Genomic DNA, 14,789 nt, shown 5'->3' with positions numbered 1-14,789 from the left:
TAGATTGATTACAAACAGTGTAAACACCTGGCTTTCTATCCCCCGCTTAAATTACTGTCTCCCTCAGATTAATTGGAGCACACTGCTGCATGGGTTAAAAAAGGTATTGTGTGCCGTACTACATGCTATCATACCAGTTAAAAAACACGTATCAGTCTCTTTCAGCCCTTTCGGAAACAAGGGTCACTTATTGCGGTGCTTCCAATTGAGCAAAAGGTTGCTCATGACATTCTAAATAGCAGTTCTTCATTGTTATCCCTCAGAATCTTATCGGCCGGATGATCAACATAGCATACTGTATAATAGATATAAATACATATGAATAAATTTCGTTATACAAGAAAAAATACAAGAAAAAATTAAAAATTAAAAATAATTCCGAGACCAGGCTGGGTATCTCACATTTCAATAGCCCTCCGTTAAACAGGTAAATACAGGTATTAAATGGCTTTCAATATGTTGTCACAAAGACAGAAACAATTTAAAACACGTAAAAATCAATCACTTTCAGCCCATTCAAAGAAGGGGGGGAAAGGGGCGAGGGGGAATGGCTTGTTCTTCCTGATGTAAACAGCATATAGACAGAGTGTACAGCTTTAGTTGTATGTACATACATTTCATGATAGATCAGGGAAGCAGGGTAGTGTATACAAAAGAGAACTTGAAAACAATATTCCCAGTGAAACCGGAGAGTGGTATCCCTCAATATGGCTGATTGTTAGGGAACATTTCATTCATTTGGGGAGCAATAGTGCCCTCTTGTGGGTAAACGCTACAGCTAACATGTAGTGAATCACAATGACATGTGGGCTTAAATGTCCTAGGAATGTTTAGAGATCGTTTCAGAGCAAACCTCTATTTAAATAATATTACACCACACTTGATGTTAATGCGATTTTGGTTGTATATACAATCATATGAGGAAATAACTTTGTTATTCACAGAATGAGTGCTAAGTTCGTTGGGATAGGGAACTTGATACAACAGAACAAATTCACAAAAGATTTCTTTCAAAATGATGTTAGTGCATTGAAAACTTGCTATCCCCAATTTTCTGGGCAATAGCCTCCTCTAGTGGGCAAACTAGAGAACTGGGGAACTAAATGTTTTTTTTTTAGATGGCATCTAAGTGCAATTGATTGCAGTTAAAAATGTATTCTGGCCTTGTCTTAGTAATAAGATATAAACCTCTCGTAGATGGCTCTATGGCCTCAAACGTATAAGTGGTTCATCATAAAATTTGTATCATTACAATGCGTCATAATTTTTTTTTTTTAAAAATGTAAATTTTTTTTATACATCACGGATAAATCATCAATGATGGAATAATATACATCAATACAGTATGTCAAGCAATCTAAGAGGTAAGTTGCCACAACGATATAAGTCGGTATATTCAAAAGGAGCAGGTTCGAGGTGGATTCCTATTGTGAAAGTGGGAGGGGGAATTGGGAATGATCAGTAGGGGAACAGGGAGAGATTAAAGAAAGTAAATGACCGGGAGAGATTAAAGAAAGGCTCCAATGTCGATATCTACATTGAGACCTTTGGGCGCCAAGCTTTTCAATTTGTAAATCCAGAATGTTTCTTTTTTGGATAGTGTTGTCAGTCTGTCCCCACCCCTCCAGTGTGGTGGGACTAATTCAATGCCCCTAAATACAAGGCCTGATGGATCTCCTTGGTGGTGTAGTGCAAAGTGTTTTGATACACTGTGTGTCATTAATTTACGCCTTATGTTCCCTAGGTGCTCCAGTATGCATACCCGTAAGGGTCGGCTGGTACGCCCTACATACTGGAGTCCACAAGGACAGTTCAATAGATACACTACGAATTCTGTCTTGCAGTTTATAAAATGGGAAATTTTGAACTGTTCCCCTGTTATGTTCGAGCTAAACTGTATTTTCTCTTTTGTACCCTGTTTGCAGACTTTGCAGGTACTACATCTGTGGAAACCTTTCGCTTTCGGCAACCAGTTCCCTTCCTGACCAGCTTTCTCCGTTCCTGGTTGGAAAAGGCTTGGTGCTAACCGCCTTTTGATATTGTCAGCCCTTTTGTATATCACTTTAGGTTTTTCTGGGAGGTGCTCTTTCAAAGTAGGGTCTCCCTGTAGGAGATGCCAGTGTTTGTTTAGAATGTGTTGTATACTCCCAGCATCTTGACTGTATTGTGTTAGGAAAGCAATGTTAAAATCCTCTCTGGGTTTCGGTGGGTTTGTTTTTAAAATATCACTGCGTTTGAGCAGGCCTACTTCCCTAATTGCTTTGTTCATTTCGTCTGTGCCGTAATTTTTTGCAATAAAGCGATTCTTTAAAATGTCTGACTGTTCCTTGTAGACATGGTCATCACTACAGTTTCGCCTGATTCTGCGGAATTGCCCTGGTGGTATATTTTTTAACCACTTCCTATGGGGGCAACTAGTTCTTAACAGATAATTATTGCAATCTACTGTCTTGAAGAAAGTTTTGGTTTTGAGGTGGTTCTCTTCTATGTATATTGTTAAATCCAAAAAATCTACCGAATTAGTCCCTATACATGTTGTAAAAGCCAGATTAATCTCATTATTGTTGATGTATGTCAGAAAGCGATCTAAATTCTCATTGTTGCCTCTCCAAATAAAAAACACATCATCGATGTATCTTCGCCATAGGACCAAATCCGCACCAAATTCATGCTCCGACCAGATGGTATCGGTCTCCCAACTGTCCATGAACAGGTTGGCATAACTTGGTGCGAATTTGGTACCCATGGCGGTTCCACACTTCTGTAAAAAATTGGTTCCATCGAAGTTAAAAAGGTTATGCTTTAAAATAAAGTTAATACTTTCTAGAATAAAACGTCTTTGTTTGACATGTACAGCAGCATCCCTCATTAGTGTTCGTTCGATGGATTTAATTCCATCGTCATGCTTTATAGACGTGTACAAAGAAGTCACGTCACAGGTGCACATTTTATAGCCCTCTTGCCAATCAACCTGCTCCAATATATTCAAGATTTGAGTTGTATCTCTGAGATAGGACCGCATGTTCGCAACGTATGGCTGTAAAAAAAGGTCTATATATTCCGACAGTCGAGACGTGAGCGAACCTATCCCAGAGATAATGGGTTGTCCTGGTGGTGCTTTAACGTTCTTGTGAATTTTTGGCAAAAAATAAAATATAGGCATGACAGGGAATTTAACATTGAGGTACTCGTATTCCCTTTCATTCAGAACCCCTGTTGAGCTGCCCCTATCTAGGAGAGTTAAAAATTCTGCACAGAATTCTTTGTGTGGATTTGTCTTCAGACGTACATAGGTGATGTCATCCGACAATATCCTTTCCGCCTTGCCCTTGTAATACTCTGTGTCCATAATGACTACCACCCCCCCTTTGTCAGCTTGTTTAAATGTAATATCTTTGTCCTTTTCTAAGTTTTGTAGCGCAATTTTTTCCTTAAGAGTTAGATTATTTTTAGTTATCTTTGTCTCACTGGAGGTCAGTCTTTCAAAGTCCTCTTGGATCTTTTGATGGAAGACTTCTATGTTATGGCCTTTCACCCAACTGGGGTAGAATTTGGACCTATTTTTGAGGTTTGAATGCTTGAATTCATCTTCCTCCGTGTTGGCATTAGCGTTATTGTTCACTATCTCTCTACTTTGTGCATCCTTTGAGAGGAAGAATTTTTTAAGGGTTAGCTGTCTGATGTATTTGTGCGCATCAATATATAAGTTGAAACTGTTCGCTTTGGCGACTGGTGCGAAATTGAGCCCCTTTTTGATCAGATTACACTCATCTACATTTAGTTCTCTTTTGCTCCAATTGAATATATTACTCAGATCACTGTTCTTTTTCTGTGTCTGTCTCCTCCCCGCTTTCCTCGTGGGGCCTTTTTCTGGGTTTTTTATTTGGGGAATCTTTCTCTTTCTGGTCTTCTAACGCTAGAAAGCGATTCTGAGTTGCTAGGGGAGGTGCTTTTAGTGATGGTGCCTTTTCTAAAAAAGTAAAACAAATATAATCACTGCGCTTCTCCATGTAAAGAGCATGCAGCTAGTGAAGGAAATGGCCATACAAATGTGCAAAACAGAAAGTGAATCCCTGCGCTTCTCCCATAGGGATAGCAATCAATGGGGAATATATATATATATGTATGGTGTAAATACCTATAAGAAAAAAGGAGACTTTTGGTATACATCCTTTGATCAAATAATGCCAAGCCTGCTAACCACGTCAAGGTAAGTCTCTTTAGCAGGTCCCTACGCTAAATGCATACTAGTGTTATGTGAAATAAGCCCAGAAGGGGTTAAAATATCAAAGCATATGCTTGTATAACCTAGTGCAATTAAAAACTGGTATATACCAGTACGGATACTGGATGCGTTGATATTTTAACCCCTTCTGGGCTTATTTCACATAACACTAGTATGCATTTAGCGTAGGGACCTGCTAAAGAGACTTACCTTGACGTGGTTAGCAGGCTTGGCATTATTTGATCAAAGGATGTATACCAAAAGTCTCCTTTTTTCTTATAGGTATTTACACCATACATATATATATATATTCCCCATTGATTGCTATCCCTATGGGAGAAGCGCAGGGATTCACTTTCTGTTTTGCACATTTGTATGGCCATTTCCTTCACTAGCTGCATGCTCTTTACATGGAGAAGCGCAGTGATTATATTTGTTTTACATTATTTGTTGGGCCGATTTTAATCCTTTGCAGCACGCTCCTAGAGGGCAACACTACTATGGTGTAATTGAATATATTTAGCCAATCACCTGCAACTGCTTATTGAGCAGTTTGTGGCAGGCCAGCCCCTCCTCTTCTAGGTATATAATCTCCTAGCAAGGTCCCCTTATTCCACTTCACTTACATGTGAGTATCCGTACTGGTATATACCAGTTTTTAATTGCACTAGGTTATACAAGCATATGCTTTGATATTTTAACCCCTTCTGGGCTTATTTCACATAACACTAGTATGCATTTAGCGTAGGGACCTGCTAAAGAGACTTACCTTGACGTGGTTAGCAGGCTTGGCATTATTTGATCAAAGGATGTATACCAAAAGTCTCCTTTTTTCTTATAGGTATTTACACCATACATATATATATTCCCCATTGATTGCTATCCCTATGGGAGAAGCGCAGGGATTCACTTTCTGTTTTTCTAAAAAAGGCCCTGAGTGTGGTCGTGAGGATCTCTGCTCTCTCCCTTGGCTCAAGACAGGATTGAGGGATAGTATCCCTATAAGCGGGTCTCAGCTGACTCAGGGTAGAGTATGAGTAAAATGATAATAATAACCTCTGTGATCAAGGGATAGGAGCAAATATGAGTGCTGGGGGAACTCTGATAAACCATGTGTAATGGTACATGAAATGGTACTGCTGCGGCCGAGTTTATTCGAGCATTTGCCCGTTCTCGGCCGCAGCAGTTACCTGGCGCGCGCCGGAGGGTGCCGGGCGCGCGCCGAAGCAGCGGAGGAGAGGCCCGCCGATCGCGGCTTCCCCCTCTCCTCTCCGGGTCCGCCGGGTCCCCCGGAACCCCCTGCCGCCGTCCCCCACATCGCGGGACACCAGGGCTCCCTCGGGGAGCCCTGGACGCGCGTGCAGGGGGCGCAGGCACCGATGACGCGTGACCGCGCATCGGTGACGCGCGGCACGCCGAGGGGATGCCACTTGCAAGCCGGGAAATCTCCCGGCTTGCGGAACTGGCCACACTTCAATAAAGTGTGTCGCCAGTGTATATGTGCACTAATGGCGCTGTGTGGCTAGCTCAGGTCTCCATATATGCCATAAAGTTCCCAAACAAGCTCCAACAGAACCAAAAAGTACATACCAGAACTGATCTTTGTTTCAGTGAGAATCCGCTCTTTTGCAGCACAGCTCTATCCTTGTAATGGGTGCTTCACGTCCATAAAAGTACAGAGAAGAGTAGTCCCAAGGGGGGCACAGGCGGAGCACTGCCAGATCGAAGAGGGAGAAAGGGGGCTGCATCCAGTAGTATTAAAATTGTTTTATTGAGTGGTCAAAAAAAAGAACATTATCACTTTTACGCGTTTCGGGAATTGCGTCCCTTTCTCAAAAAGTGTATCCGCGTCTGCGTGCATACCCGTTTCATAGCAATCCCCCGCCCTCGGCGATGACGTCACGGGGCCGAAAACTCGCGCGAGTTGGTCAGAGAGACCAACTCATTGGCTAAGAACACCACCAATGAGCAGCCTCGCTGAGATCTCGCCCCCCAGTGAGCCGTGGGACCGGGAGGTTCCAGAGAAAAGACATAGCTGCAGAAAAAAATATACAAAACACATTGTGCAACAATAACAGCTTAAAAATGATACATAAAATTAAAATCACGGATAAAAACCAACAATTTAGGATAGAAAGGCTTTCAACAAGATATAGGTTAAACAGATAGCATGAGTCATCAGATACAATATTATTATCATGACTGATATTTGGGCTAGGATAACAGGACTGGCATATATAGAACCCTAAAAAAAGTTTGACAACTAACAGTAAGGGATATTAATATATGTACATGAATAAGATTCTCAGTGAGTAAATCATATTGGCAGTAGTGTATAGTATTCATATAACAAACAATGCTCAAAAGATGTACTAATGATGAATTATTAACATCTCAAGATTTAATGGGTAAATTATTCATTAGATGAAGTATATAGGCATCTATACAGATTATTGATCATTGAATAAAGATCAAAAATTGATTAACTTCAACCCATCCTGTACACTCAATAAAGACTGAGATGTCAATCTTATTTGCATGTATTGTAATGATGCAGAGGAAAGGGGCAACAGGATGGGGAATGGAGGGGGGGGGAAGGAAGAGGGGAAGAAAGGGAGGGAAAGGGGAAGGGGGGGGAGGAAAGGGAGAGGGGAAAGATAGGATGCTATGCTAACTGGATGTGGAACTGGGGCGCTCCCTAGAATATGTGGCTAAAAAATACTTAGACGCCTAAGAATTATTAAATATTAAAAAATATATTAAAAATGTAAAAAGTGTGTAATGATAAAAAATAGTATAAAATTGTATACTGGCCCTTTTTGTTGGTTTTGCTGCTGCTTGACCTTGAAGAAGGCAACCCCGAGTCCTTCCTATGTTTGCAATTGGAGTGTGAAGATGGTCAGCGCAAACTCGTGGAACTCAAGATGATGATGGAGAAAAAATAAAATAAAACACAGTATTAGTGCATACATCAACGTGTGAGGGGGGAAGGGGGGGGAGGATGGGAGGGGAGGAGTATAAGTGAATGCCACTAAATATACAGTTCAATGACTACCTTCATCGTATACTGTATCACAGCAACCATCCCTGACGAAGAAACCCATCAATTGGAGTTTCGAAACGCGTAGGAAGGTTTTTGGCCATCCAGGGAAACCGTAGCAGTGCTAAGCAGGCGGTGACGTCAGCGGAGGAGACGTTCGGAAGAAACTCTGTCGGCAATTAGACCACGAGGATTGCAGGAGATCTCCCCGCATAAACAGACGTTTTGCACCCCATGGCGAGCGGTGATATCTGGATCAAAAGACCCCGAACCATTGCACATGTCCTACTCATGGACGGTGAGTAGGATTTCAGTTTTACCAACGTCGGAGCAGTACAGCTTCCTTAAGCACAAGCGCTTGGAAGTTATTCTTTCATTTATCTATCAGTAGATTGATCAACTGTTTTATTAATATATTTTACATCAATTGTAGTAATAATAGTTTTAATCAATAAATGCTCTTTGTACCTTATCCATCATACTATCCATTGTCCCAAGGGTAATACACTATTGTGGTGTTCCTTGTATTTTTTGTCTCCCTCTCTGAGGTTACCAGTACAAGAAGAAAACTCTTGCACAAAACTCTATTTCCATTTCCAGCCTCAGCGCCATAGGAGGTTACTCCACACAAACTTCTCATCTGGTTGGAAGATACCAGATCAACCTTTCAGGCAGCTCAAGGACTACCTTCATCGTATACTGTATCACAGGTTTTGGTTTATTGTTTGTATATCACTATATATTATTGTTCACACAAGCGCTAATTGCACTTATTATTTTACCACTACGCACATACAGTACCGACACACTTTATTGCAGTGTGGTCGGTACCGCAAGCCGGGAGATTTCCCGGCTTGCTAGTGGCCGCCCCTCGGCGTGATGACGCGCGGTCACGCGTCTTCGGTAGCCTGCGCCCCCTGCACGCGCGTCCAGGGCTCCCCGAGGGAGCCCTGGTGTCCCGCGATCTGCGGGACGGCGGCAGGGGGTTCCGGGGGACCCGGCGGACCCGGCAGCGGTAAGGAGAGCGCCCCGATCGGAGGGCGCTCTTCCGCTGCTTCGGCGCGCGCCCGTCACACTCGGGCGCGCGCCAGGCTACTGCTGCGGCCAAGAACGGGCAAATGCTCGAATAAACTTGGCCGCAGCAGTACAGTAACTGCACTAATTTTTTGTTTTCTTGTCGTTTCAGGAAAAAGGGTGGCCTGGGGGGAGGTGGGGTGTTGTGTCCTGTCTACTCTGCTTGTACAGTAAAATGTACAGTATATAAACAGCAGTAATGATGTACACAAAACCTCTCCTCTCTCAATGAACTACTGTACTGTAGACAGAATGAGGAACAAGATAAAGACGGAAAAAATAATATTACTATACTGTATACAGTATATCTATAATATATATTATACATTACAGTATATATTATTAAATAATATTCTTATAAATGTGCATTATTCATGTTTCCCCATGTATTATTCATGATTATTTTTATATTGTTTTTTATTTTTTGGTTCATGATAAAATAAAATAAATATTTATTCACTTTCCTGCTAATCATAATCATTGACAACAACCACAAACCCCCCCTCCCACCCCTACAGTACATTAATGAATGACAAATCAACTTGAATCAGTTAATGTTTTTTTTACTCTCAATTCTCACAATGCTGTGCAAATCGGATTTACATTTCAAAATCGAGAAGGGATTTTCCAAAGCGTTACCGTAAACAAAGCCTCTAAGGGTTGGGGGGGCGGTGGTGTGATTACACGCAGGCGCACTGAGGCTTTGTAGCTCGGCTATGGACAGATTAAGAACACAATGGCAATATTCAGAACATTAACGACTCTGTGGAGAGAGGGGGTTGGGTGGGTGCGTGACTCATGCGCGTTAAGCAGCAAGGGCTGAATGATTAGTTGTGCTGCAGTTCACATAAATAACTGATTCCGTAGAGTACAGTACTGTAATTTCAAAAGGCAGTTCATCATAATCATAATAATTTGATCAATAAACCCCCAAATACAACCCCCAAATACAGTACATAAAAAGCAAGTCACTTTAACTCCCTGTGCCTCAGGCACCAAAAACTGTTTTTTTGTTTACTGCCAGACCGCAAAGCCGCAAGATCGGCAACATTGTCAAAAAGAGCAATGATCGCGCAATTGGCGTGGGAACTAGGGCCTCGGTCAAGTTCACGGCCAATTGGCGTGGGAACTTCTGTTCTAGGGCACCTAGAAATAAAATTCATTTTGCCCCTAGATGTTAGGAACCCCCTCACTTGACCCCAACAGGGTCCGACCAGTAATGGCAGCGAGAAAGGGTCACGCCGGCGACATGGGCGTCCGCAGAAATTTTTTCGGGGGGGGGGCATAATTTTAACGGCCAGTGCCCGGCGTGAAAGTGGTGGTGAGTGCACCGTGGCGAGCGAGCCCAACCAGCATAAGGGGGGTTTTCCCCCCGAGAAAATTTTGAAAAAAAAGTGGGCAAATGGTGCATTTTCAAGCAAATTTGAGAAAGCTTGAAGGTTAATAAAGCAATATTAAATATTAAAAAAACACCATTGCATGCAGTTGCACCACATTATTCATAAACACACTCTCCCCCCCTCTGCATCTCCCATCTCTCTCACCCCCTGCATCTCCCATCTCTCTCCCCCCCCCTCTGCATCTCCCATCTCTCCCCCCCTGCATCTCCCATCTCTCCCCCCCCTGCATCTCACATCTCTCTCCCCCCTCTGCATCTCCCATCTCTCTCCTCCCCCTCTGCATCTCACATCTCTCTCCCCCGTCATCTCCCATCTCTCCCCCCCCTGCATCTCCCATCTCTCCCCCCCTGCATCTCACATCTCTCTCCCCCCCTCTGCATCTCCCATCTCTCTCCTCCCCCTCTGCATCTCCCATCTCTCCCCCCCTGCATGTGTGTTGTGTGTGTGTTTTTATGCGTGTGTTTGCATGTGTATGCGTGTGTATAATGTATTTTTTAAATAAAATAAAAAAACATTGCAAATAAAAAATATTTTTATTTATTATATTTGACACATACACATATACACATACAAACACTCTCCCCCCCTCTGCATCTCCCATCTCTCTCCCCCCTCTGCATCTCCCATCTCCCCCCCCCTGCATCTCACATCTCTCCCCCCCCTCTGCATCTCCCATCTCTCTCCCCCCGTCATCTCCCATCTCTCCCCCCCCCCTGCATCTCACATCTCTCTCTCCCCCGTCATCTCACATCTCTCCCCCCCTGCATCTCCCATCTCTCCCCCCCCTCTGCATCTCCCATCTCTCCCCCCCCTGCATCTCCCATCTCTCCCCCCCATGCATCTCCCATCTCACCCCCCCTACATCTCCCATCTCTCAATCTCCCTCGCCCCCCCCCCAAGCTTCTTTGCCCCCCCAACCTCCCCCCACCCCCAATCTCCCTCGCCCCCCCCCAAGCTTCTTTGCCAAATTGCCCCCCCAATCTCAGTCTCTCCCCCGCATCTCCATGCCATCTCTCCCTGGTCCCACGTGTCCCACTCCCTACCTTATGCGATAATGCGGCCACACTGCCGTCTGCCGGGGTGCAGGAGGGAGCAGGGCCAGAGGGAGAGTCTGGGTGCCGGTCCGCATGGGGAGTTACAGCGGTCAGCGCGGGAGAGCACGTGGCGGCCCCCACCCCTGCGTGACTGCTGCAGCTAGCCCCGCCTCCCATCCAATCCCGGGCCGCGGCTCAGCTGCCTCTTCCTCCCTCAGCATATTTTATTAAATTAATGCTGCGACTGCGAGGATCCAGGGGGGGCAAGCGCCCCCCCTTGCCCCCCCCCTGCGGACGCCCATGGCCGGCGAGGAGGGTCCTATCATTGGCCGTAATGGCGGAGAAAGTCGCGCTGCTTTGAAACGGCTAAGTCAGAATGAGCAGAAACCTGGAACCCATAACTCCGGTTCTGTTCAACCTAGAGGGCTCAGATTCGGTCACCATGTAGTCCTAGTTCCGGCAGGATTGCATGGCTCTCTCGTGGCAACAGAATGGAGTCAGGGTAATGGTAAAGTTTAGGTTTCTGCCATTGACTTGCATGGCAGAAAAAAGCCACTTTTGTAATGTGCTTTTAAACTGTACTTTTGGATCTCCGGTTCAGGGGGACGTGGAAGGCTGATATTTGTCCACTATGGCAAGGGTACTTCCGCATGAGGACCAGGCAAATTTCGACCCGCTCAGACCCACAGAACGGATTATTTTAAATTATATTTATATATTTATATTTTAAAGATATTAAAGAATGTATTGTATTTTGGGTCGAGGACTGTAGTGGTGCAGACTGTTTTGCACACCATCCCACTGTACAGTATACAGTATGTATTGACTTGTCGTTCTTTAATAAAGGAGATATTGCGTTTTGCTTTTTTTGTGAATTAAGAATTTGTTTTTAAAACATGTGACTGTAAACCATACTGACTGACAAATGTTTTCACACATGTACTGTAGCAGTAAACCATACACCTGTTGATACTGTACATGTAGAATAAATACATAGTTTTATTTTTTCAGGTTTATTACACTGTATACTGTACGGCCGGAAAACATCAGCATACAGTACTGTTTCAGGTACAGTATTCTATCCTAAACAATAACAAGGGCAAAAAAACTGTAGACGTGGGGTTTTAAATCCGATTCAGCAATGTGCAGGCATTGTCACACAACGCGATATTATCCATCGAAATTCCCCTATTAGCCATTTTCTTTTCTGAGGAAAAACAAAAAGAAAAGTTTTAATGTACAGTAATGCTCAGCCCCCTAAAGAAGTACCCAGCCAGCCCCACCAATAATTTTCTCCTGTTCACATGCGCATGCGCCTAGCGTTCCACCAATTGTTCAGTATCTGCAGTACAGTACTTTAGAAGCCGCTCAGCCAATGATATTGCTTACAGGAGAATCGTTTGACTTTGGAATCGCACCGATATTTATACAGTATTGTCAAAATAAAAAAAACACAGAAAATAATACGGCAACAATACTCACCATTGTATTTCCCATTCAGCTGGCGCCGGCGCCGGTCCACTGCCGGTCCAGCTTTCTTGATCATCCCCGTCGATAGTTTGCTGCGGGACTAGTCCACCTGTAGTCAGCTGGTGAGGCTGGAAATTGCTTAGGTACATGCAAGCTTCATCGAAACTGCACGCGAAATCCGGCTCAGGCTCAGGGTCAGGCTCAGGGTTGTCACTGACGGCGGGACCGTCATTGGAATCCGGTGCTGGTGCATTGTTTGGCAGCGACTGTGGTTTCTTAGTTGGTTTTAACACGACCCTTCGCCTTTTGCCGCCTTCATGATCATAGATAGCGGAAAAATCCGGTGATACACCCCAATACCCTCCAACAAATTGTGGCTCAATATGATGAAAACAGGGATCGCTACATAACCTTTTCCTTACTGCACGCTTCCACGTATGAGGAGTTGGCGAAAATTTGTAAAAGTCATAGTTTTCGATAAAATACTGATAAATTTGAACAACTGTTGCCATCTTATCCTCTGTTGTATTAATCGCGGCACATATCAAATACGCGTAACTTCTGTTGGGTTTTTGGAAAGCGGGCTGCACTTGAACACTCATGGCGGGCGGGTCTCTGGAGAATACTGTAACCGAAACTGGTCTTTGTCTTTCTTTAATATGAAAAGCCTAAATTGATACATTTTTGCAACCTCTTCCTTCAGTCTCAAGGCCAAGTTACAATAGCACACTGTGGTATCTTTTTTAAACGAAACACCTGCAAGTCGACACATTACTGAAGCGCATGCGCATTACAATTCATGAATTTCTGCCATCTGGCGGACACGCGAAGCATTGCAGCCTATTAAATCCTGAACCATTATCAATAAACGCATCAACCGCGCGTCAGCCGAGCATGACTTGTGGCTGGGAACGCAAAATGAACGCGGCATGTGCCAACTGAAGAGCGTCGCATTCCAGGAACAAGCCAGGGAAAAAAGGGTGATTTGTTAGAATAAAAGCTGCCGCAGCAGTAGTTCTTTTCAGCAGGGGAGAACTTTTTCGAAAAAAATCCACATGGGTGCAATTTATCTTGAGGGGAGAGTCTCTGGGAGAGAATGGCACCCGCACCACAATCAGAGGTGTCCACTTCTAACGTAAACGGAAGACTAGTATCAGGATGACGAAGGATGGGTGCCAAAACAAAAGCTTGCTTAAAGGTTTCAAAGGCGGAGACGGCCTCCGGAGGCCACACAGATGGGTCGACTCCCTTCTTAGTAAGCGCAGTGATGGGAGCCACAGTGGTAGAAAAATTCTGGATGAATTTTCTATAGTAATTGGAAAAGCCCAAAAAACGCTGAATGGCCTTAAGAGAATTGGGCAGGGGCCAATCCAAAACAGCCTTAAGTTTTTCTGGGTCCATCGAAAATCCTTTATCCGAAATGATATAGCCTAAGAAGGCGGTAGAAGACTGATGAAAAAGACATTTCTCAAGCTTTGCGTAGAGATTATTGACACGGAGACGAGAGAGGACAAGTCGAGTATGCTGGACATGATCTTGAAGATTCTCAGAAAAAATTAGAATATCGTCAAGGTAAATAATTACGAAGGAATTGAGGACATTGTGGAATACATCATTCATAAAATCCTGAAAGACAGCAGGAGCATTGCATAAGCCAAATCGCATAATGAGATACTCGTAGTGTCCACTTCTTGTATTGAAGGCGGTTTTCCATTCATCGCCTTCTCGAATACGTATGAGGTTGCAGGCTCCTCGGATGTCTAGCTTGGAAAAAAATTTGGCCCCTTGAAGTCTATCAAACAGTTATGAAATCGGAGGCAGCGGATACCGTTTTTTGACAGTAATGAGATTGAGGCCCCGGTAGTCAATGCATGGTCCCAGGGATCCATCCTTTTTCTTCACAAAAAAGAAACCGGCACTGGCGGGGGATGAAGAGTTGCAAATGAATAACTTCTGAAGACTCTCTTTGATGTAGGTTGCCATGGCTTCAGTCTCTGGAAGAGACAAGGGGTAGGACTTAGACTTTGGCAGGATGGCACCAGGGACCAGATCAATGGGACAATCATAGGGTCTATGAGTAGGCAGGACCTCTGACTGAGATTACTGAAGACATTGATGAAATCAGCATATACTTCGGGAAGAATGGAGTTGCTATCAGAAGGCGTTTCCATTCCCGCAATAACTGTGGCAAAAGCTATGACCGGCGAGGATGAGGTGTCTGTCTCTGGCTCCTATTGAATTGGTTTGCAGTCCCTCCAATCTATGCGTGGGTTGTGATGCTGTAACCAAGGTAACCCTAGGATAACTGAAACATCAGGAGAGTGTACTGTATACTGTATAACAACAACCCCTATAACCACTAACATACACATACAGTACTGTATATGCACATCAATGATACTATAGGCCGTCCCCTGGCGAGATGTGTTTGCAGCAGAGAGAGAACCGCTGCTCTCTCTGCGCAAACATCGGCACATTAAAAATTATTTAAAATACATTTTTATTCATAGTGTAGATGTGCAGGGGGTCTCCGGAGCTGAACCGCA

At 44.0% G+C, this 14,789-nt stretch overlaps 1 long non-coding RNA gene across 1 annotated transcript in view; it reads left to right on the top strand.

Moving 5' to 3' along the window:
- LOC142465547 (uncharacterized) overlaps window positions 1-2,232 on the top strand; it is a 77,911-nt gene extending 75,679 nt beyond the window's left edge. The window contains exon 3 of the long non-coding RNA XR_012787918.1: window positions 1,926-2,232. This is a non-coding gene — a long non-coding RNA (uncharacterized LOC142465547). The remainder of the gene's footprint in view (window positions 1-1,925) is intronic.
- Window positions 2,233-14,789: the final 12,557 nt, after the last annotated feature.

This window comes from Ascaphus truei, chromosome 14 (genome assembly GCF_040206685.1).
Source record: "Ascaphus truei isolate aAscTru1 chromosome 14, aAscTru1.hap1, whole genome shotgun sequence".
Classification (NCBI taxonomy): domain Eukaryota; kingdom Metazoa; phylum Chordata; class Amphibia; order Anura; family Ascaphidae; genus Ascaphus; species Ascaphus truei.
Note: the sequence above shows the minus strand (reverse complement) of the source record. Positions and strands in the feature narration are given on the sequence as shown.